At 38.6% G+C, this 22,494-nt stretch overlaps 1 long non-coding RNA gene across 1 annotated transcript in view; it reads left to right on the plus strand.

Annotated features, from left to right (window-relative positions):
• Positions 1-541: 541 nt before the first annotated feature.
• Positions 542-22,494, plus strand: part of LOC310741434 — a 33,078-nt gene continuing 11,125 nt past the window's right edge. Inside the window, exons 1-2 of the long non-coding RNA XR_014537954.1 lie at positions 542-881; positions 18,970-19,106. This is a non-coding gene — a long non-coding RNA (uncharacterized lncRNA). The remainder of the gene's footprint in view (positions 882-18,969; positions 19,107-22,494) is intronic.

The following is a 22,494-nucleotide window of genomic DNA, read 5'->3' on the forward strand; positions in this document are numbered from 1 at the left end:
TTCTGTGAGGGGCATGTGTATTGGTTGGCGTGTTGACTGAAGGAAATCAGCAGGGGGGGAAGTTAGGTGTGTTGTGTGTTGACTGTGAGCTGATAGCAGTGCAGAGAGAGGTGGGGCTGAAGCTGCTTGCTGTGGAAGCAGAGAAGGGGGATTGAAGCAGGGGGGACTGAATGGGGGCAGGGGAGGGTAGCTGATTAAATCTGTTAAAGAATAGATTAAGATTATTCACCCACTTCTGGTCACCCTCAGCCTGAGAGCTGGACTCCTTATGACCAGTGATGGTTTTGAGCCCCTTCCACACCCTGCTGACGTTGTTCTGCTGCAGCTGATCCTCCATCTTCCTCCTGTAGCATTTTCCTTTCCTGATCTTTTTTCTCTGTTCTCTCTGGACAGTTTTCAGCTCTTCTTTGTTTCCTGATTTAAAAACCCTCTTCTTCTCTCTAACACACACTTCTCACTGGTCTCATCAGACCATGTCCTCACTGTGCGGGAGGCAGCTGGTTGCCTGCATACAAGGGGTTTGTACACAGGTACACTGTAAAAAATTATTTAGAGTTTTAGTCAAGTGAACAAGTAAAATCATGTCCTGTCAACTTGCAGTGCCTCACTACACAATTGGATGAGTTCTAACAACCTCGACTTGATGGGAAATGGAAAACTTTAAATAACTCGTTCATATAACAACACATTTTTCTGTGTAATGCGCATGTGCCAGAAACTCTACGTCATTATAACGTACTATTTTAACGAAGTTGAGACAGACGCGCCATCTGCCATTTTCTGCAGTTGCTGATTATGCCAGAAAAGATGAAGGAGCCCGCGATTACAGATGGACTTTATTCACTGCAAATAATGAAATGAGTAAGTATACTTTCTTTAATGTTAATTTAGACTTGTTTCGTTAGCGCTCACCGTCCGCGTTTTGATTTTATTCAATCATATGTTGCGAACTTCATTAATACTGAATACAGTTCACTGAATTGAGACCTGCTGTGCTGAGCATGTTCTAGTTTAAACTTTATTAGCTTAATCCTCGTCTCTGTAAAAAGGTAATGGAGACTAGTTCAATTTATAAGACTATAAGAAAAAAATCTGTTTGCTCATCAGAACACTATGGGTGCTTTTCCAAGATAACGATGATATTATTATTGAACTGAAGTTATGATTACAAATTAGTTTCTTTAAATGTCTTTAATTGTATTTTCATGGGACGATAGAAACAACTTCGTTACTTGAGGTGGTAAAAAAGAACTGGTGAAGCGTTTTTTTTTTTTTTTTATCGGTTCATTGAAACGAACTGTCCGAAAGAACCAGTTCACGGAAAATTACTAATTGTGTAACAGTGATGACTCTGGACGTGATGATTCGTTTGCGAACCGGCCATTAGTAAAATGTTGCTTGCTAGACAGTGAGCTGCTGTCGAGACGTGAGCAGAAAGAGAAGTCGTCTTAGATTATGGTAAGTTAATGTTGATAAACAGATAAAACAATACATATAAGTGATTTTTTACCGTGTTCTTTAATGTTTAATGAGAAATATGTATTTTTATTTATACATAGTTGCAACATTTAGTTCTCATTTGTTTTTATATTATAAAAATGCTGGATTGACTTATGTTTCTTAAACGATCAGTCGTTAATTTTTAAAAATTTGAATAAAAAAATTAACGACTGATCGTTTAAGAAACATACATACACCTGTGTGCCATGTCAGATCCTAAGCTGAACCAGCTCTTGTACGAGATCAACAGTCTTGTCAACCAGGCAGAAAACAAACAGGTAAGACCTTCTTTTCATTCATGTTAATTAAGATCTAGATTTTATCTCTAGATCTATTTTTACCTTTTGGAATGATATATAAACATGTCACTAAGTCATGGGTCTGAATTAGAAAATATGTTAATATGCGTATAATTCTACATACTTACTATACATACTATAAGGAAAAGCAATGCTAAAACTTTGTGTCATTATGTTTTAAATATATATACAGTACAGACCAAAAGTTTGGACATACCTTCTCATTCAAAGAGTTTTCTTTATTTTCATGACTCTTTTATTACTTTTTTTTTAATTTTCACTGAGAGTGGCTGGGGATGGTTCCCTGACCAGGGATTGAACCCGGGTCTGCGTCTTAACCACTAGACCACCAGGGGACCTTTTATTGACATTGTAAATGCGATGAAATTTTCCACTTTCCATGAAATTGCCATATATTATTGTCTCTGTACAGTATATTGAATGAGTGCTGTATGTGGCTTTATTGTCATTTGTTGTTTGTGTTTGAAGGTCACAAAAGCCCTGCCAAGACAGTTGCAGAGCCTGGAGATCATGAAAACTGAAATGGCACAGTTGCAGAGCCTGGAGATCATGAAAACTGAAATGGCAGTCACAGATGATCAACTGGAGGGCTGGATCACTGATGTGAATGAGTGGGCAGAATGTATAATAGTCAGCTTGATATACTGCTTCCACACTTTGAATTTCTCATCAAGCTTTTGTTTGTTGCAAATACACATAGCCTTGAACTTGTAGGGTACAAAGCCTTATACAGTAGGGTAGCCACTAAGTTGCAGAAAATAATGTTTAGGCTCACTGGCCCATACGCCTGAAATTAAGAAGCACATTTCCTACTTCTCTTCTTATCAGGGACAACATCCTCAACTGATTCTGATGTTGCTGCTGTGGCCAGATGAATTGAGGAGCTGGTCACCAGTATTAAAAGGAGATCACAACGTCTGGGAACCAATGCAGAAAACCTGGACTTGGACACCGTTCTTTCCAATGACATCATTTGGCATGGCATGGCAGCTTCCACACAATGGTATGTACATAAGTCCATTGACGATGTGAAATAAGTCTCATAGTAGCACACAATCTTTCATTGATGTTCGACCAGATAATGTAAGAAAACATAGTATTTAAAGGTTTTCTTACATTATCTGGAATATCAAGAAATCTTTAAATAAGCTGATTTTATTTATTACAGACTCTGTAGGTCTAAGGACAAAAAGGAAGGCATTTGACATGATAATGGCAGTAAGGAGGCTTGAGGAGGAGAAGAAAATTCTCATTACTGAGATGGAAAAACATTAGACATCTCTTTGCACCCGTGCAGACACCCTGAAAGAGATGTCATCCCAGCTTTGCAAGTAGCACATCAAGTATGTTACACTTGGCATGCATTATACTTACCAGTATGTTTCTAAAAGTCTGTAATAAAGTTGTTTCAGGAGAACACAGAGTGATAATTCTCCACTGATCATCGATGGATCCTCAGTGGAGATCGTCAAGAGCACCAAATTCCTTGGTGTTCATCTGGAGGACAACCTCACCTGGTCACTTAACACCAGCTCCATCACCAAGAAAGCCCAGCAGTGTCTCTACTTCCTGAGAAGGCTGAGGAAAGCTCATCTTCCTCCCCCCATCCTGACCATGTTCTACAGAGGGACCATCGAGAGCATCTTGAGCATCTCCTGCAAGCCATCAGGCTCCTCAACAAACATCTGAACTGAACTCTCTCTCACTCACACACACACACACACACACACACACACACACACACACACACACACACACTTACACACAACTGTGTGACTGATCTGAACAACCGGACTCAACACACATCATACACTTCGCACATTCAGGTTTCAACACCATTCACATTTTTCATTATCGCAAAATGTTTACATCTAAAATAAGTTTATGTAAATGTGTATTATTAAATAATTCACCAATCATTAAAAAACATTTTTGGATTATCTTGATTGCTGTGTGCTGTGAATAAAACATTCCAATTAAACACATTTGACCTTCTGTGGCAGCATGATCTTCTGAGAAATACTGTTTTGGGTATGCACGTACCTTAACTCATTCATAACGCAATAAAACATTATATATACATACTAAATATATATACATACATATTATATATTACATAGGTCCCTTACGAGGGAAATATCAAGGTCCATGACGTCGGAGTGACGTGGGGCCGCCTTCCCGTGGGCTCACCACCTGCAGGAGGGACCATAAGGGACGGTGCTGTGAGGATTGGGCAGCAGTCGAAGGCGGGGGCCTGCTTAGACTGCTGCCCCCGGGACCCGAATTGCGGATAAGCGGGAGAAAATGAATGAAAGGATGAATGAATATTTAATATAATATAATATAATTAATATATTATTATAAATAATAATTAATAAATAATAATTAATAAATTATATATAATAAATTATATATATATATATATATATATATATATATATATATATATATATGTATATATGTATATATATATATATAAAATATTTTGAGTTTACTTTATACACTGATATCTATTATCCTGAAATAATCCAGTTTAATTTCACCATCTGTGGCAAGTCTGAGGCAGCAGAGATCCTTGTAAATGAACAGTTTTGGTACTCAATGGCTATGAAATCTGTAATTACTCAAAACCCACTAAAATATTCATATTTTGAGTTATCTTGATTCACTGATGATTGTAAAAAATACCCAGTTTCACTTGATTGATTTTTCTGTTTGGACATTGTCATTTTATATACAAATTCAAAACCCACTACACATCCATATTTGCATTGACTTCATATGTTGATGTGTATTGTTCTGAAATACATAATTTCACTTGCTATGGCAAGTGTAAGGCCACAAAGATGCAAGGAAATACACAGATTTGGCACCCAACGGGTGACTTTTGACAAAAAAACCAAGCACTTCACTGTCGGAAGCTTTCGTTCTAATCTGCGCTGACCTCCGAACAGCACAAGCACCCTCAGTGGGAAACGCTGCGTAAAGGTTTACTGACCTGGTCAGGTTTAACACTGCTTCAGAACTTAGAGATGGTATGCTGCGCACCCCCCGAAGAAATCAATGCATCACCCTGCCTGAGTTTTTTTACACTTCATTCCCTGCAGAAACTCTTGTTCTGTAGAGGATTTCTGAAATGTGACAGGGAAAAAAACTAAAATTGTGCACTAGAGCTCATGTGCTCGCTCTCTCTCTCTCTCTCTCTCTCTCTCTCTCTCTCTCTCTCTCTCTCTCTCTCTCTCTCTCTTTTACACACACACACACACACACCTAATATGAAGACACACCCACCGACACTCATCAGAGACAATAAGGAAATGCTCAAAGCCCCAAAAATTCATCCGAAAAGGTCCCACCCCAAAAAAATTCCCAAAGTCACAAGAGCTCAAGAGCATGAAGTTGACTTCATGCATAAAAGTGTGATTTGCAGAATACACTTCACTTTCACTGACCCCACATGCTGTGTCAAGTCTGAGACCAAAGACGTCCTTGGAATGTACCACTGAAAGAAGCAAAGATGCTGTAGAACAGTAGTTTTCAATCCTGGTCCTGGAGACCTACTTTGCACATTTTGTGTGTCTCCTTTATTTAACACACCTGATTCAGATCATCAGCTCGTTAGGAGAGAGATCCATGAACTGAACTGAGTGTGTCAGATAAGGGAGACATACAAAATGTGCAGAGCAGTGGGTCTTCAACCCTGCTCGTGGGGACCCATTTTCCTGCAGGGTTTTGCTCCAACCCTAATCAAACACACCTGAACCAGCTAATCAAGGTCTTCAGGGTCACTTGAAAAGTCAGGTGTGCTGAAGCAGGTTGGAAAGGAACTTTGCAGGACAGTGGGTCCCCAGGAGCAGGGTTGAAGACCTATGCGTGTAGAATGCTCAGCCAGATAATTGATAAAATGTCAGCATGTGGCACAGATTTTGATACAGGAGATGGTAACAAAGTTGTCTGTCAAATTTGAGACCTCCAGCTGCTTGTGTGTTGCCAGGAGGCTGAGCCAAAGTAGGGATGTGCATATTCATAACAAAGTCTGATGCGATACGCATCTCACTGCATAGCCTACGATGGGATACATTAAAGATACATATGAACAGCTACCGATGCGATACGATTCACCCCTTCAGGATGCAGTGCAGTCTGATGCAATGAAAAAATATGATGCTATGCAATTTAATATGGTACACTCTTAAAACAGTTGTGTTAAACAACACATTTTGTGTCTAGTTAAGCACAACAATTTTAATGTGTTGTCCCTAACTAGACAAATCTGTGTTATTACCACATTATTTTGTGGTGTTTAAACATATCTTGTGTTGTCATTTTATTTATTTTAACACAAAATCAACACACAATGACATATACTGTGTTAAAATCACACATAGTATGTTAAATTAAATAACACAAAATTATAAGTAAAAATTAACACATCCTTTCTTAGAGTGTACAGTTTCCACACATTGGATTTGTACATGTGCGTCTGAACCATTATAAGACCACTTTAAGATTAATGATAGTGGATTTTGGACCCACTTACTTTTTCTCTAACTTGTTAGAGCGCTGTCAGTCAAATCCATTCCATTACTAGATAGAAATGCCCTAATAAATTAAACTCCGTTCAGCATTTTAGCTAGAGCCTTGACTTTCCTGCTGCTGCTTCCTCAAATCCATTCCACATCACTCATTTAGAGTCCATATAATAAATAAACTCCATTTCGCGTTTTTATGCTTTATCTGACTTTCAAATCATGACACGCTTCGTTTTCTGTGGGGTTGCAGGACGTAGCATCAGTTTAGAGAGGAGAAAGCAATCTTAAAATATTGGTCACTTTCTAAATAATAATCTACTAATAATTATACATACATAAATCAGTTTTTACCGATGCAGTGGGTAAAAAACGATGCATTTGCATCGCGAATCACAGAGTTAGACAACAGAGAGAATAGCCTTTTTTTTTTCAAGAAGTAATAAACAGTGCTTTATTAGAACCATAATCAGAAATACAATATTTTTTTTTTCAAAATTTACTGGACAATTTAGTGAACTGGCTGGCTGGCTCCCATGTGTCCTCCCAGGCTTTGCCACTGTAATTAAGTATAGCACATCTTACATTAGATCAGGAGAATAAGTCTATTTGTGTACACAATGTCTATAGCATTCACAGCTTATACTGTACATTTTCACAATGTCTTTCCAATTTTCTATTTATTGTTAATTTCCTTTTAAATATCACAAAGCACATTGCTACCCAAGTAGTAGGGCTGTGCGATTTCAGTAAAAACATTGATTTGCGATTTTATTAACATATTTGCGATGTAATGCGCAAGTCAAGCTTCAGCTCAAAAACTTTCCAAAAGTGTGCAGCACACTATGTTTATTGAAAAAACAATTAAAAACATCCCAAAAATTATAATGGTTTGCATTTAAACCAATTAAAATTTCCTTTTATATTTTTCACATTGTGTCTACATTGCAGCCTTGGTGATTAGCAAATTGCAACATACCAAATTGCGATTTCGATGCAACCTCGATTAATTGCACAGCCCTACCAAGTAGGCATCATGCTGTTTTTACATTGTGTTACTGTTTAGGGGACAAGCTTTACCAAAGTAAGCTCTCAACTAAGACTGCCTGAAGTCAGTTTGCAGCCAATGTGTACATACTACTCTATCATCCTAGAACAACACTATACCAAAAATGCCAAAGGGCTGATGAGAAACATAGTCAAGCGTGAATGGATATGTACTGTGTGTCAATACTTACCACTGAGAACAAGGCAACCAGCGCACCTTTACTTCAGCCTTATCCTACAGAAACACACAAACACTTTTAAGCATAATTGTGTATTTACTTCACAAAACCATACAGACAGGAATGACATTCATGCTTGGCTGTATACACTGGTCGGGTGATGTGGGCTAAACATCAGTAGGTAAGCTATAAAGTAATATTGTACAATGAGGAGGACATCATTAATATTAGAGAGACATTAATAAAAAATATGGTTCTAAATCTGACCCCTGTCATTCTTTTGTCAACGATAGTGTCGTATTGCCACACTTTTTGCCCGCTGCATTTTCGGCACCCTGAAATGACAAAGACAAAAAAGGTATTGTTAACAAACGGTAATCAATAAATAAAAGTATTGCACTTGATCTGAGGCTTTGTGTATTTATATGAAACCGCAACTTATGCACTAGGCAGGGTTTCAAAGAATCTGGAATCATCATTAATGTTTATGGAATAAACATCCAGGTTGCAGCCAAAATATTTACAGCATAGCACTGCTGACTGTTTGGAAGATTTTGTGTGCCTTTTAGATAGTCCACTACTTTTACATCAAAAACTGCACAGTGGTTATTTAAACCATAATTAATTCTGCATAAGAGATTAGCTGCAAGAAAGTTTACTTTACCTTTTTTATTTTTTTGAGGGTTTGGTTTGGCAGTCAGCGGCTGAATTTGCTGGGGCTGTGGCTGGACCTGGAGCTGTTGAGCTTCAGAGTGAGTTTGGACATGGGATGGAAAGGGCGAAAAATAGAGTTTGAGGATGACATCATCATCAATCTGTTGAGCTACAGTCTGGGTCTGGATCTGCTGGTCAGAATGGTGCTGAATCTGCTGGTCAGGCATGGTTGGGGTTTGGATCTGCTGGTCAGGATGGGTTGTGGTTTGGATATGCTGGTCAGGATGGGTCTGAATCTGCTGGTCAGAATGGTGCTGGATCTGCTGGTCAAAATGGTGTTGAATCTGCTGGTCAGGCTGGATTGGGGTTTGGATCTGCTGGTCAGGATGGGGCTGGATCTGCTGGTCAGGCTGGGTTGGGGTTTGGATATGCTGGTCAGGCTGGGATGTAAGGAGACATCTGGGGTAAATGAGGTCACAAGTTGGCATTCATTTTAATATGTATACATCCCCAAATATTTTTATTTTGAATATATTTTAAAAAGTAACGAGTTCTGCATAACTATAACCTTGCTTTTTAAGTAAATACTCATAAGCCTTCTTCTTGGCATCAACAAAAGGTTGTGTGTCCTCATTGAGTGGTATTACAGAATTCATATCGGCGATCAACGAATTCTTTTTTTTTCTGCCCATAAATAAAATGGGCATATAGCCCAAGGCAGCAGGTTTCTGCACCTGAAATTAACAAAAGTACAAAAATGTGCATTTGCATTAATATCAAGAATACACAATTCACATCCACATCACTTTTGGCAACGATTTGGAGGTTGCCCTAATAAGAATTGACAGTCAAATTCCATTGCTGTGCAAGGACCATAAACACTTCTCTCTCTGGTGCTGTTCGGCAACCAGAGGGTTGCAGGTTCAAGTCCAGCTCCATCTGCACTCATTAAAGTGTCCTTAAACCCAGTGTGCAGGTTATCACCTTGCATGCTAGCCAATGGTGTATGAGTGTGTGGATGAATGCAAGGCATACAACGAAAGGTGTTTTGAGTGTTCAGGGAAGTAAAAAATCTGTACATCATATACATGCAGTCCTTTAAATAACTATGACTTAAACACTAGGAATTTAATAACTAATTGTTGAATAAAAGAAAAATAACTAAGCTGTCATTGGTGCAAAATCTTATTTTTTGTAATCAATTTATTTATAAGGAAACCACTATTAGAAAGCGTATCAGTTGCATACAGGATGTAACATGTAATATTTTATAAGCAAATTGAGAGTAAGTAATAAGTAATTTTGGACACATCGATCCAAATGTCATCCGGTTTATGGTATTATGGCTGTGGCATGCATAAGCCTGTCAGTGAAAGGAAAGTTTTTTGAAACTGTACGCTAATTCACAAGATAACACAATCTTTGACCAACCAAAACGACAACTCCAGCGTAAATGTACCCATATCCCTATTCCTCGAAATCAGCAAGTGCTGTTGTAAGGTAGAAGAACAAGAAAATTTGATGCAACAATAACAGAATAGCAAAATGCCAGCTAATGTTAAGTAATGAGGGTTTTCTGTGCCCCTTTTATTTCAGCAATGGTCAGCTTCCTCATCTGGGTTGCACCGAATGTCCATTTGAACCAGATATACAATGTTGCGGGGTACAGTGATGATGATCAGAAGCAACTGTATTCCTGAGTCAGTGTAGCAGACTGTTGACATTAACTACAGTCCAATCCATCCTTAAAGCGCCCGTTCTACTCCGGAATTTCATGGAACCACCCAAGGTGTTGATGAGAGACCGTCCCAAGCTGCACAGAAGTGTGAAGATCCACGGAGGGGAGAGGGGCAGGAACAGTGGTCACTGGAGCCTCAGGAGCATGTTTAACTCGACAAGAGAGAGAGAGAGAGAGAGAGAGAGAGAGAAGAGAGAGAGAGAGAGAGAGAGAGAGAGAGAGAGAGAGAGAGAGAGAGAGAGGAGGGTGACAGGAAGAGAAGGATATGGATTATTAAGTGTCCTTATTGTTGTATGAAAGTTAAGTAAATTCAGTCTTCCTACTGATGTATATTTCTTGTCTTGATGGAGTGTAGCTGTTTCTTGGAATGAATCCTCGCCGACACTGATATATCTTTGTAAATAAAGTTTTTATTTAACACAGAGATTCAGCATCTTCACGAGCCTCCTGGTTTAGCTCGGAGCCGCCGTATCGATGAGTCGACGACTCCCGATTCATTGCTCCAGACATGTTAAATAGTCTGCCTGATCTCTGGGTCCGCCTCTTAATGTATAGCAGAAGCATATGATCTCAAGCAAAGTCTGTCTTTGTCCAGACTAAATGTATCCCAGATGTATCGGAGCTCCCTTTCCCAGATCATTCATCCTAATTATCTAATGAACGGGTCAGAGGTCGTCTCCCAAAAGGACATGCATCCTGGATCATATTCTATACTTCGACTCATACTGATTTAAGGACAACAGTCTCATTTTCCCAGGCATGGCTCTAAACACTATGGCCTTTCATACATTGGCTTAACGAGAAACATCTGTTCTGCCTCCAGCAACACAGAACAAAGTCGAACACAGATTAAAGATATTGCATATTAAAGATATTACATAGTTAAGATACTATATATTTCCCCCCTTTGAGGGATCAATAAGCCCTCGACAAACAAAAGAATATAACATACATGTTCATCATTGTTTACAGAAATGGTAATAATCCTTTCTGTCACATAACCTTAACAATATAATGAATTTATGGAGTGTGAGAGTGAAAAAACCTGTCAGGCAGCCATTTCTCCTTAAATATCCTTTAAACAATCAAGACAGGAAAACCACTCTCACGGCCCCTCTGCCCCAGGTGGCCACAAATTGTACTCCAGCCCAATCAAAACTTTAACAAGAAGTAATACATATGCATTTGTTATGCAACAGAAGAAACTTAAAAACTATCATGACTTACTATGATTACTACTAGCATACAAACATTTTCTATCAATGTCACTGGATATACTGCAACACATAAAATCCAATAATAAACATATATATGTATGTATGGGGAAAATGTCCATCCGCGGCTGCGTTGATTCTCAGTATGGGGTCGCTGATGTGTAGAATCACAGCATTCCTCGTTCTGATCCTTCCGAAAAGAAAAAAAAAAAAAACAGTATCGTCTTCTCAGGCAACAAATGAATCATATCACATTCCATTCCCCCCCCTTTCATCCTAACACAGTATAGGAGGAAACTACTAAAAAGCTATGTTCAAAATATATGAAAAATTATAATACGAACTTCTTCTTCTTCTTTCGGCTGCTCCCATTAGGGGTCGCCACAGCGGATGTAATTCGTATGTAATTCGATGTAATTCGTATTATAATTAAAAATTATAATACGAACAAATATCAAAATGGATACTTCTCCACCAGTTCACCTTCTAATTCCACTTCATCTACATCTGCTGTTCGCAGCAGTGGCATCTGAGTACCGTCCCCAGGCATCACATCGCAATATCATTGCCTTCGCAAAGGTCAACAACAGCGTACAGAAACAAAACATCACACACAACGATAAGATAACTGCCACAAAAATTTGTACCAGGACTGCACCTACAGGTCCTAATTTGTCTTGCAGCCAAGAATTAGCAGACCATCCAGCTCCTTCTGATGGACCAAACGCATCTAGTATGTTTCGCAATGCCTCTATAACACTAATCATATTATCAGAAGAATCGGGGATCAAGGTGTAACAGGCATCTCCAGTCAAGTTCAAAGCCACACATAGGCCACCTTGCTTGGCCAATATATAATCTAAAGCCATGTCATGCTTTAGCAATGTCAATCTATGACTCCTTTGAGTATTTGACAGAAAATCAAACCCCCTTATTGTCTCATTGGCGAAACCCTGTAACGTATAAGTGATGTCATCAATATGATCAGCTAAAAATGTCACACCGTACCATGGGAACAGTCCTTTACCCCACTTTTCTCCTAGACTTATCCTCCAATGATAGGACTCCAAATTATGGAACTGTGCCAATGCTCTTTTCATCCTGTTTGTAGAAACAACATTCAACTGATTTCTATCAGGTCCTTCTCCCTGCTGTACAGCAAAAACCTCATATGGAAGTTTCAGCCTTGCCATGTAACAACATCATATCTATCCATAAGGCAGAAATAAATATGCTTCATTACCACAAACCCACCAAATATCTCTAAAATTCCCTACTGTCACATTTCCAGGCAAGTCTTGATTCCTTACCATCAAAGTTTTACTATATTTCTGATGTGGCGCATAAAACTTCACTTCATACAACTTACTAATATTTTTATTATCATGTTGGCCCAAATTCATCAAAAAGCTGTCACAATCAGATACTCACCTAAACATACCCGAACCAGTATACGTTTCATTTGAACAGAAACAACTAGCAGCTTTCACAGGTGTCACTTCCATGTCACTTATTATATTTTCATGTTGATCTAGCAAATTCACATAAGGTAATTCTTCCAACCATGAACAATTATATTTAGGCTTAAACAGGAGGCGTGACCTAACCATTATTATATCCGATGATGCCTGCTGCTGAAATAACAGCCACGCTAATGCAGAATACTGACACTTAGAAGTTAGTGGTTCTGGCACTGTTTCTAAGATTGAAGGCCATGTGCCTGGTGATGAAACTTTCACCACACATGGACAATTCTAATTTCTAACTGATCTAACAGAATGAGTTATCTGCTGGAACCACAAGTTCCGACTTGCCCATGGGTCAGCAATCTGTAACACTGATGAATCAAATCCATATGCTTTCCAGTCACTGTTTCTCTTTTGTAAGGCATGATTTTGAGTAGAATCAAAATACTCACTCTTTGTATCTAATACTTTTTCTTGAGCTGTCTCAGCTGATTCTACAGCATGCTCTTCCATCATCTGTTCCCCAGCCTCAAAGGTCTCCTCACTACTATTTACTTTAGGCTCAGTTTTTAACATAGGCTTCTGAGTTACATTTACCACCTCTTTTGACTTTAAGGTCACTATGTCAGGTGCCTGTGTTACGTTTACAAATTTCACAGACATCAAAGGCGTCGTCACTGTTGTATCATTATTCTCCTTCACAGTCCTAGATAAAGTAGTAGTAGTCTGGGTTGATGTATTAACCTTCTTAGTTGTATCCAGAGCTACAGTAACAAGCTCCATTCGAGTATTATTCATCCTTGGAGTAGTAATTGTAATAGGTTGATCTTGAACCTCTTTAGTATCTGTGACACTCCCACTGGGTTCCAAATCTTTTACCACAAGTGTCACTTTACGCGTTACATAATCATCCACCCAATAATTAAGAATTGTTACAAATTTAAATGCTGGTTCTACATAAGTACACACATATTCACCTTCATCTTCCCATGTTGCATTACACAAGACTAGTGAACAATCTGTCTGCATCTTCACCAACTTCATGTCATTATACAAAAAATACTTCCTTTGATCGCGAGGCACACTTTCAAATTCACCTGTCAACAACAGATCTTCACCACGATTATTCCTCCACTTAGGAGGATCAGTACTACCAACATTCCATCTTCCACATCGACAAGGAAGAACAGTCGCTTTCCCTAACTTAACTCTAATAACAACCTTCGGAGGAGAGGGCGTTGTAGCAATCTGCTGAGGAACTATAGTTGCATGGGCTCTAGTTCTCGTACCGTTTTGGTCTAAACCTTTTCCGAGCTGGTCTTGGACTCCTTCTTTCAACTGTCTCCCTTGATTCTCCTGCAGTTGAGACACAGTCCTTCTTAACCTGGGACGCTTGTCTCTCGACTGCCACAAGCTCTGCTGTTTCAGGAACCTGCTGGAAATCAATGTCCCCAAATGTTCTTCCCTGTCCGTTAACTGTAACGTCATTTCTGGCATCGTCAGAAACATACACAGCATCATTGACATCATCCACATCACGGACAATCTCCCCTTCTGGGTTTTGACTCTGGTTATTTACATGCATCTCCTTTCCTGCTGCATGCCCACACTTTCTTCCAACTTTCTTGAACCCTTACCATCTTGACTCTGGGAACACATTATATCCTCTTTCGGTGCTTTAACACAATGTGATAAATGATACCACGTTGGAGATCCTTTGACCTGGACCGCTGTTCCAGTACTGCGGACCACTTCAAATGGTCTTTCCCGACGTTCGTTATACCACTTCCTTCTAAACACTTTCACAAACACCTTGTCTCCAGGTTGCACTGTGGTACTCTTTTGCTCATCAAGTTTCTGCTGCACCTCGTCTTTCCTCTGCCTGTCAAAAACATAAGCGGATATCGTTTTATGTAAGCTGACCATATATGTTACATAAGTTCGCATTTCGTCTTCCAAAAGTGCTGGACTTGGACCTTTCCCACTTTCTCAACTCTTATTTTCTTTACTTCTCTCTTTATTCCTGTTCCTTTTATCTCTTAAACTTTTTACTTCACTTCTTTTCTATTGTAATTCAACGTTTAATTTTCCTTAAAACATTATTATAGTCAAATCCCCCCTTGGACAGCCACAACACACAACCCACACACAGGCCCTTTATACGGTGCGACCCAGCCACAGAAAAACAGAACCACCCCAGGGGGCGAAAGCTCACCGTTTCAGCCGGCCGGACAGAGTCGGGAGCAGACGATGGAGCAGAACCGCGAAGCTGAAGGCCACAACACTCCCAGGATTCGTGACGCCAGGAAAGGATGTATATTTCTTGTCTTGATGGAGTGTAGCTGTTTCTTCGAATGAATCCTCGCCGACACTGATATATCTTTGTAAATAAAGTTTTTATTTACTCCCGATTCATTGCTCCAGACATGTTAAATAGTCTGCCCGATCTCTGGGTCCGCCTCTTAAGGTATAGCAGATGCATATGATCTCATTTCGCAACAATGTTTAACACAAAGCAAAGTCTGTCTTTGTCCAGACTAAATGTATCCCAGATGTATCGGAGCTCCCTTTCCCAGATCATTCATCTTAATTATCTAATGAACGGGTCAGAGGTCGTCTCCCAAAAGGACATGCATCCTGGATCATATTCTATACTTCGACTCATACTGATTTAAGGACGACAGTCTCATTTTCCCAGGCATGGCTCTAAACACTATGGCCTTTCATACATTGGCTTAACGAGAAACATCTGTTCTGCCTCCAGCAACACAGAACAAAGTCAAACACAGATTAAAGATATTGCATATTAAAGATATTACATAGTTAAGATACTATACTACCAACAGCACTTAGTGAATCTTAAGCAACAGAAATATGGGTTGATTCACGCTGGATTGTTCTACACAGTTAGAAAATAAAATGTTGATTGTTTGACAGTAGGACAGTATTGATGTTAATGTAATGTGCTTTGAGTTTCATATTGATTACCATTCAATTCATGAAGCATGAGTATTTTTACTTAATGCAACTTGAGCAGAAGAAACCATGAAGAAACCAAGAAAACTCGTGACGCATTCCGGTTTTTCCAGACCCCCTGCCCCCACGCATTATCCAGGTGGTCTTTGAGGCCCTCCATCTTTTTAGTCTTGCGGAGGTTTGTATAGCAGGCGCTGCAGCACTTCCTGATAGCCTGGTTCTTGACCTGGCAAGCAGGGCAATGCCTGAATTTTCGCTTTGTCATTCTGAAATGTACAACAAACACACACACACAAAAGATTATTACGATATTTTAAAACATAGCACATTTAGGGCAAATAGGTTGTTATACAAGTAAAACCACAACACACACATACATTAATAGCCTGAAGGCACATTCAATGTCAAAATTAAATTCATTTAGACCAACCCAATTGTGAATGCCCTGATAGCACACATACATCTGGCAGACATCTATTGGATGTCTGCATTTTCATCTGCAAGACATCTGACAGATGCTGTTTGCTCAGCTGCCCTACATCTCTGAGACGTCTTCTGTCAGATGTCTTATAGACCTCAAGAAGATTCTTTAAGATGTTCATGATTTAGAATGGATGTACAGCAGCTCTTTCTAAGATGTTTAACAGATGAATTAAAGAGCAGATCTTTAGCAGACCTCCAGATCTTTAGCAGACATATTATAGACGTACGTGTTCTATCTGGGTGGGCTCTTCGTTGCCCAACTATTAGGCTTGGACTTTTCTGCAATAAGTTCTTTATTACCGTCATAAACTATGTACAGTTTAAATTATTGAAAATATGCGTGGTTCCCAACCTGGGGTCCGCATGGGGCGCCAGAGTCCACAGTAGGAGCTGACATGGTTTAAGTTTAAGCAAAGCTGTGTAAAATGTTACACTAATAATTTTATTTAAAATTATTTTGTATGTTTTATAAAAAACATATTCTTACAATGACAAGATTAGGCAGACAAAAATTTTACTGGTTTGAGTATTCAGGTAAAAATTTCATTAAAATATTTTATATTATAAATGTAATAAGCATTTATATTTTCTATCCATATATCCCTGGCACATTAAAGGCACTGGGATGGCTAAATGGTCTCTGGTGATCTAAAAATTTATTGGGTAGATTATGTCAGGCACAATATGAAAAAAACTACTTACTGGGTTACCAATGATAAACTTAATTTAAATTTTAAACACTATTAAATAGCTACAGTGTATTCAACATCACCTTGACCTTCCTTTACTTCGATTTGAGAAAAGTGTGACGCACATTTAATCACATATAGGCGAGATAAGCTTTCTGAAAATGTATGGTTTAGATGGATTTCGTACCATATTCCAAAAATGTACATAAGATAATCTAACGTTTCTGTCTAGCATACCGCACATTTTATTCATCGTGTACTCTATCTCTTGTAACTAGAACAGCAAAAAACAGCAGCTACTAACACAATAAATTTTCACATAATTATTTTATATAATTTCTGATAAATTTGCAAGCAACATTTACTTCCTTGCAGTTGAGTTGAGAACGATGGGACCGATTGCTGGCGAATACGTCCACCTGCGTGATTCATTTTGCGCATGTGCGAAAAAGATATAATTTTAACATCAGCGTTCTTGTGGGCTAAGGTGCTTCCAAACAAACGTAAATAAATAATGTGATGATATGTGGAATATATCTAATTCTAGATTGAGTCCAATACTTAGTATGAAAATAGAAAATCGCAAAGGTGCTTGGGATCGTCGCGCGCAATGAGGTGTCACCGCTGAAGTAGCTGATTGGCCAACGTGAAGTAGGGTACAGAGGCAGGAACAATTATTATTATTATTATTATTATTATTATTATTATTATTATTATTATTATTATTATTATTTTCTACAACAGTTTCTGTTAGGTCCAGTTTCTGATTGGGCATTTGGATCTATGTTGGGGCAGAGGATGTACGAACAGAAATGAAAACTAAACGGTAGAAAATATCATTCGATATCATTAAACTTCGTTAGTTGGTACGGTTATATCAAAGCATTATTACAAATATACTGGGCAAATCGTTTTTTTCAAATAAAACCGATTTGCAGCCACTGCGTGCATCAAAATCCGACATTAAGGGTCGGTCTGACCCATTAAAAAGTCTGTAGCATAAAACCTGTTGTGTTTTTTTCGCAAAATAATACATACATCTGGCCAAGTTATTATTATTATTATTATTATTATTATTATTATTATTATTATTATAATGAATAATAATGTTACGAAATTTCCACCACATACGGCAGATTCGTTTGTTGACCCCGGCCGCGTTACGAAATTTCCACCACATATGGCAGAATCGTTGGTTGACCCCCAGCCGCGTCAAAATCCGAAGATGAGGGATTTGCATTGAAGTGTATAGGACGGCCATCTACGTTGAAAAGCGACACAAAGGGGGTACCTTCTTCACATAAGGCAACGTCGATATGTGACGATGTGGGGTGAGACTGTGTTGGCCTTTCCCATCCCTATTTTTACATATGATGTGGAGTTAAGGCTAAAACAAGCTAATGAGGCATTTCGAAAGGATGGAACACTTCTGTCAGTTCCCAGAGACATGAAGATTGACATTCTAGAGCAACTTGCAAAAACTTTATACTCATACAAAGATTATCCTGTAAATAAAGAGATTGACAGTGTAGCAGCTGCCTTAACTGAAAAACACCCCTGTCTCAAAGAGCCAAGCTCTACATCTGGATGGTATGGGTGAAAAATTAGTTTAAAGTTTAAGATGGGCAACTGCAGACAAAAGCTGAGAGATGCAGGTTGTCAGGAACTGAAAGTGAATTCTGAAAAGATAGGTCTTGGGGAGACAAGAGAAAAGCGAAACAAAGTGAAGAAACCTAGACGGTGTGAAACTAATTTTCTTCCAGATCTACCTCAGGGCAAAGACCAGGATAAGGAAAGAGAGCAAATAGCTGTGGAGATGAAGAAGAGGACTACAGACATTAGCTTTGTTGATTCTGCTATGAGCAGCACCTTTTCTTTGAGAAGACAAGAAGTCGTTGAGGAGGAGCCACCAGTGTCACAAATGAAAGTTCGATGGCCAGCACTTTTCACAGAGAGACAGGTAAATTGTGTTGACCTATGTGCTTTGAATTTATCAGAGAATCTTGGGCTATATAAGTTGTGCTGTTCTGTTATATGAATATATAATATAATATAAGTTTGCCCAGAATATATGGTATATATATATATATATATATATATATATATATATATATATATATATATATATATATATATATATATATATATATATATATATATATATCAATCACCAGGCTTGTGTCAAAAGACCTGAGCAAGTCCTTTTTTGAAGGCCTAGATCGTTATCTCTCGAAGCTGATAGTTATTCAGGTCAAAGCGTTATGAGGACATTCCAAAAATGATGTCAATACTGCAGAGCCTTGATAAGGATGTAAGTCTATTTCAAAGCAGTCTTTCTTTCCCCAAAATTCTATTCAATTCAATTCAATTCAATTCAATTCAATTCAATTTTATTTGTATAGCGCTTTTAACAATGAACATTGTCTCAAAGCAGCTTTACACAGATAATGCGGTGATTATAAGTGAATATGTTCTTTATGAGTAAGTTTGTCCCTGATGAGCAAGCCGATGGCGACTGTGGCAAGGAAAAACTCCCCGAGATGGCCTAAGGAAGAAACCTTGAGAGGAACCAGACTCAAGAGGGAACCCATCCTCATCTGGGTTACACCGAATGTCCATTTGAAGCAGATATACAATGTTGCGGGGTACAGTGATGATGATCAAAAGCGAAATGTATTCCTGAGTCAGTGTAGGAGACTGTTGACATCAACTACAGTCCAATCCATCCTCAAAGCTCCCGTTCTTACTCCGGAATTTCATGGAACCACCCAAGGCGTTGATGACAAACCTACCCCAGCTGCACAGAGTGGCCTCCAGTCAAAGAGAACACTTATCCAGAGGCAGGCCTGGATGAAGTGGGAAGATCCACGGAGGGGAGAGGGGCAGGAACAGTGGTCACTGGAGCCTCAGGAGCATGTTTAACTCAACCGAGAGAGAGAGAGCATACAAATATCCAAGTTCACCAAACACTCTATATCCATGTTCCCTCCAGATCTGAGCCTTTACCTGAGAAAGGTAAAGGCTTGACTGAATAAATATGTTTTCAACCTCGACTTAAACACTGAGACTGTGTCTGATTCCCGAACACTGATAGGAAGGCTGTTCCATAACTGCGGGGCTTTATAAGAGAAAGATCTGCCCCCTGCTGTAATCTTCATTATTGGAGGAACCAACAGATAGCCAGCACCTTTTGATCTAAGTAGGCGTGGAGGATCATACTGGTACAGAAGTTCACTCAGATACGGCGGTGCGAGACCGTTAAGTGCTTTATATGTCAGTAGTAGTATTTTATAATCAATGCGAGATTTGATTGGGAGCCAGTGTAGACTGATTAATACAGTGGTGATGTGGTCATATTTCCTAGATCTAGTGAGGACTCTTGCTGCTGCATTATGAACTAACTGAAGCTTATTTATGCACCTACTCGCACACCCAGACAGTAAAGCGTTACAGTAGTCTAATCTAGAAGTAACAAAAGCATGAACTAGTTTTTCTGCATCCTGTAACGACATCATATTTCTAATTTTAGCAATATTTCTTAGGTGAAAGAAGACGATCCTGGTCATATTATTCACGTAAGCCTCAAAGGAAAGACTCGGGTCAATAATCACACCAAGGTCTTTGACAGCCGTACACGCTGAAACAGAAACACCATCCAGAGATGCTACGTAATCGGAAAGGTTACTTCTAGCTGCATGTGGTCCTAATAAAAGTACTTCCATCTTATCTGAGTTTAGCAGAAGAAAGTTATCGAGCATCCACTGTCTAATGTCCTTTACACATTTTTCAACATTGTTAAGCTGATCTCTCTCATCTGGCTTTGCTGAAATATACAGCTGTGTATCATCAGCATAGCAATGGAATCTAATACCATGTTTATGAATAATTTCTCCAAGAGGCAGCATATATAAAGAGAAAAGCAGAGGGCCTAAGACAGATCCTTGAGGAACACCAAACCTTACCTCAGAGAGTGTGGAGAACTCACCATTTACATCAACAAACTGATAGCGATTAGTCAAATAAGACCTGAGCCAAGAGAGAGCTGTTCCCTTTATTCCAACAACGTTCTCAAGTCTAGCAAGTAGTATAGTGTGATCAATGGTGTCAAAAGCTGCACTAAGGTCGAGCAAAACAAGTAAGGAGACAAAACCCTGATCAGAGGCCAATAACAGGTCATTTACCACCTTAACTAGCGCCGTCTCTGTGCTATGATGACAATTTTGTGATCATTTACTCACTTTCATGTTTTTCCAAACCTATATGACCTTTTTTCTTCTATGAATCATAGAAAAAAAAAGTAACCTATATGATTTGTGTCATATTCCAAGTCTTCTAAAAAAACATACATTATCTTTGTATGATGAACAGTTTGCTTCTGATCATCATCACTGTACCCCGCAACATTGTATATCTGCTTCAAATGGACATTTGGTGCAACCCAGATGAGGATGGGTTACCTCTTGAGTCTGGTTCCTCTCAAGGTTTCTTTCTTATGCCATCTCGGGGAGTTTTTCCTTGCCACAGTTGCTCATCAGGGACAAAAATACTTACAAAGAACATATTTACGTTTAATCACCACATTATCTGTGTAAAGCTGCTTTGAGACAATGTTCATTGTTAAAAGCGCTTTACAAATAAAATGAATTGAATTGAATTGAATTAAAAACATAAAAATTTCAGTCTTTGTTTAGAATAAAGTTTGTATTAGTTACTAGATTAACCCTCTGGAGTCTGATTCGCCGCAGGCGCCCAAACGTGCTGTTTTTTCAGATGCCAGCAAAAAGAGCTTAACTGCTCTGTCATATTTGAATCAAACATGTCAAAGTAATACATCATTTAAATCTGTAAAGGGTCTACTTTCATTTGTGTATGCTCACTATATAAACAAAACGTTGTATTTTTTAAAAATGAATAAAATAGTCAGGGTGTGCCATTATTTTTTTTTTTTTTATTGAATACAAAAGTATATAAACAACAAAGGCAAATATACATTTACAGTGTAGATAAGTATTACAGGCTCAAAACAGTATACTCAGTATAACTAATAAATTGTTTAGAAAAATATAGAAAATATAGAAAAAGAAAATAAATAGATAGAAATCTGAAATTATAATTTACATGAACTTAAATAGTGAGTAAAAAAAATTCAATAAATATAAATATTAGGGGCAGTATCACAATAAATTAAATTATGTCAATAAATAAAGCAGCTTTATAGCAATCTGACCTTTCGTCTTATTAAGGGCTTTAGAAAAACATTTTAAGTCATTTTCGAATATAATAAGTAGTGGGGGGATTTAAAGAATCTACATTTATGAATGAAATATTTTGCTAATATTACAATGTTATTAAGTAAAAAAGAATTAACACAATAGTATTTAGGTACTCCAAATAAAATATGATGTAAAGAAAAAACAAAACTATCAACAACCACCTCTTTTTTTATCCACCAGTCCTGAATTGATATCCAGAAGAGTTAGGAGAAATTGCAGGTCCTCTGGTGGTCTAGTAGTTAAGATGCAGCGCTCTCACTGTTGCGACCCGGGTTCGATCCCCGGTCAGGGAACCATCCCCAGCCACTCTCAGTGCCGGTCCCAAGCCCGGATAAATTGGGAAGGGTTGCGTTAGGAAGGGCATCCAGCGTAAAACATGTGCCAAATCAAAACGTGCGGAGGATCCGCTGTGGCGACCCCTAACAG

Source organism: Silurus aristotelis, assembly GCF_946808225.1.
Source record: "Silurus aristotelis genome assembly, chromosome: 18".
NCBI lineage: Eukaryota > Metazoa > Chordata > Actinopteri > Siluriformes > Siluridae > Silurus > Silurus aristotelis.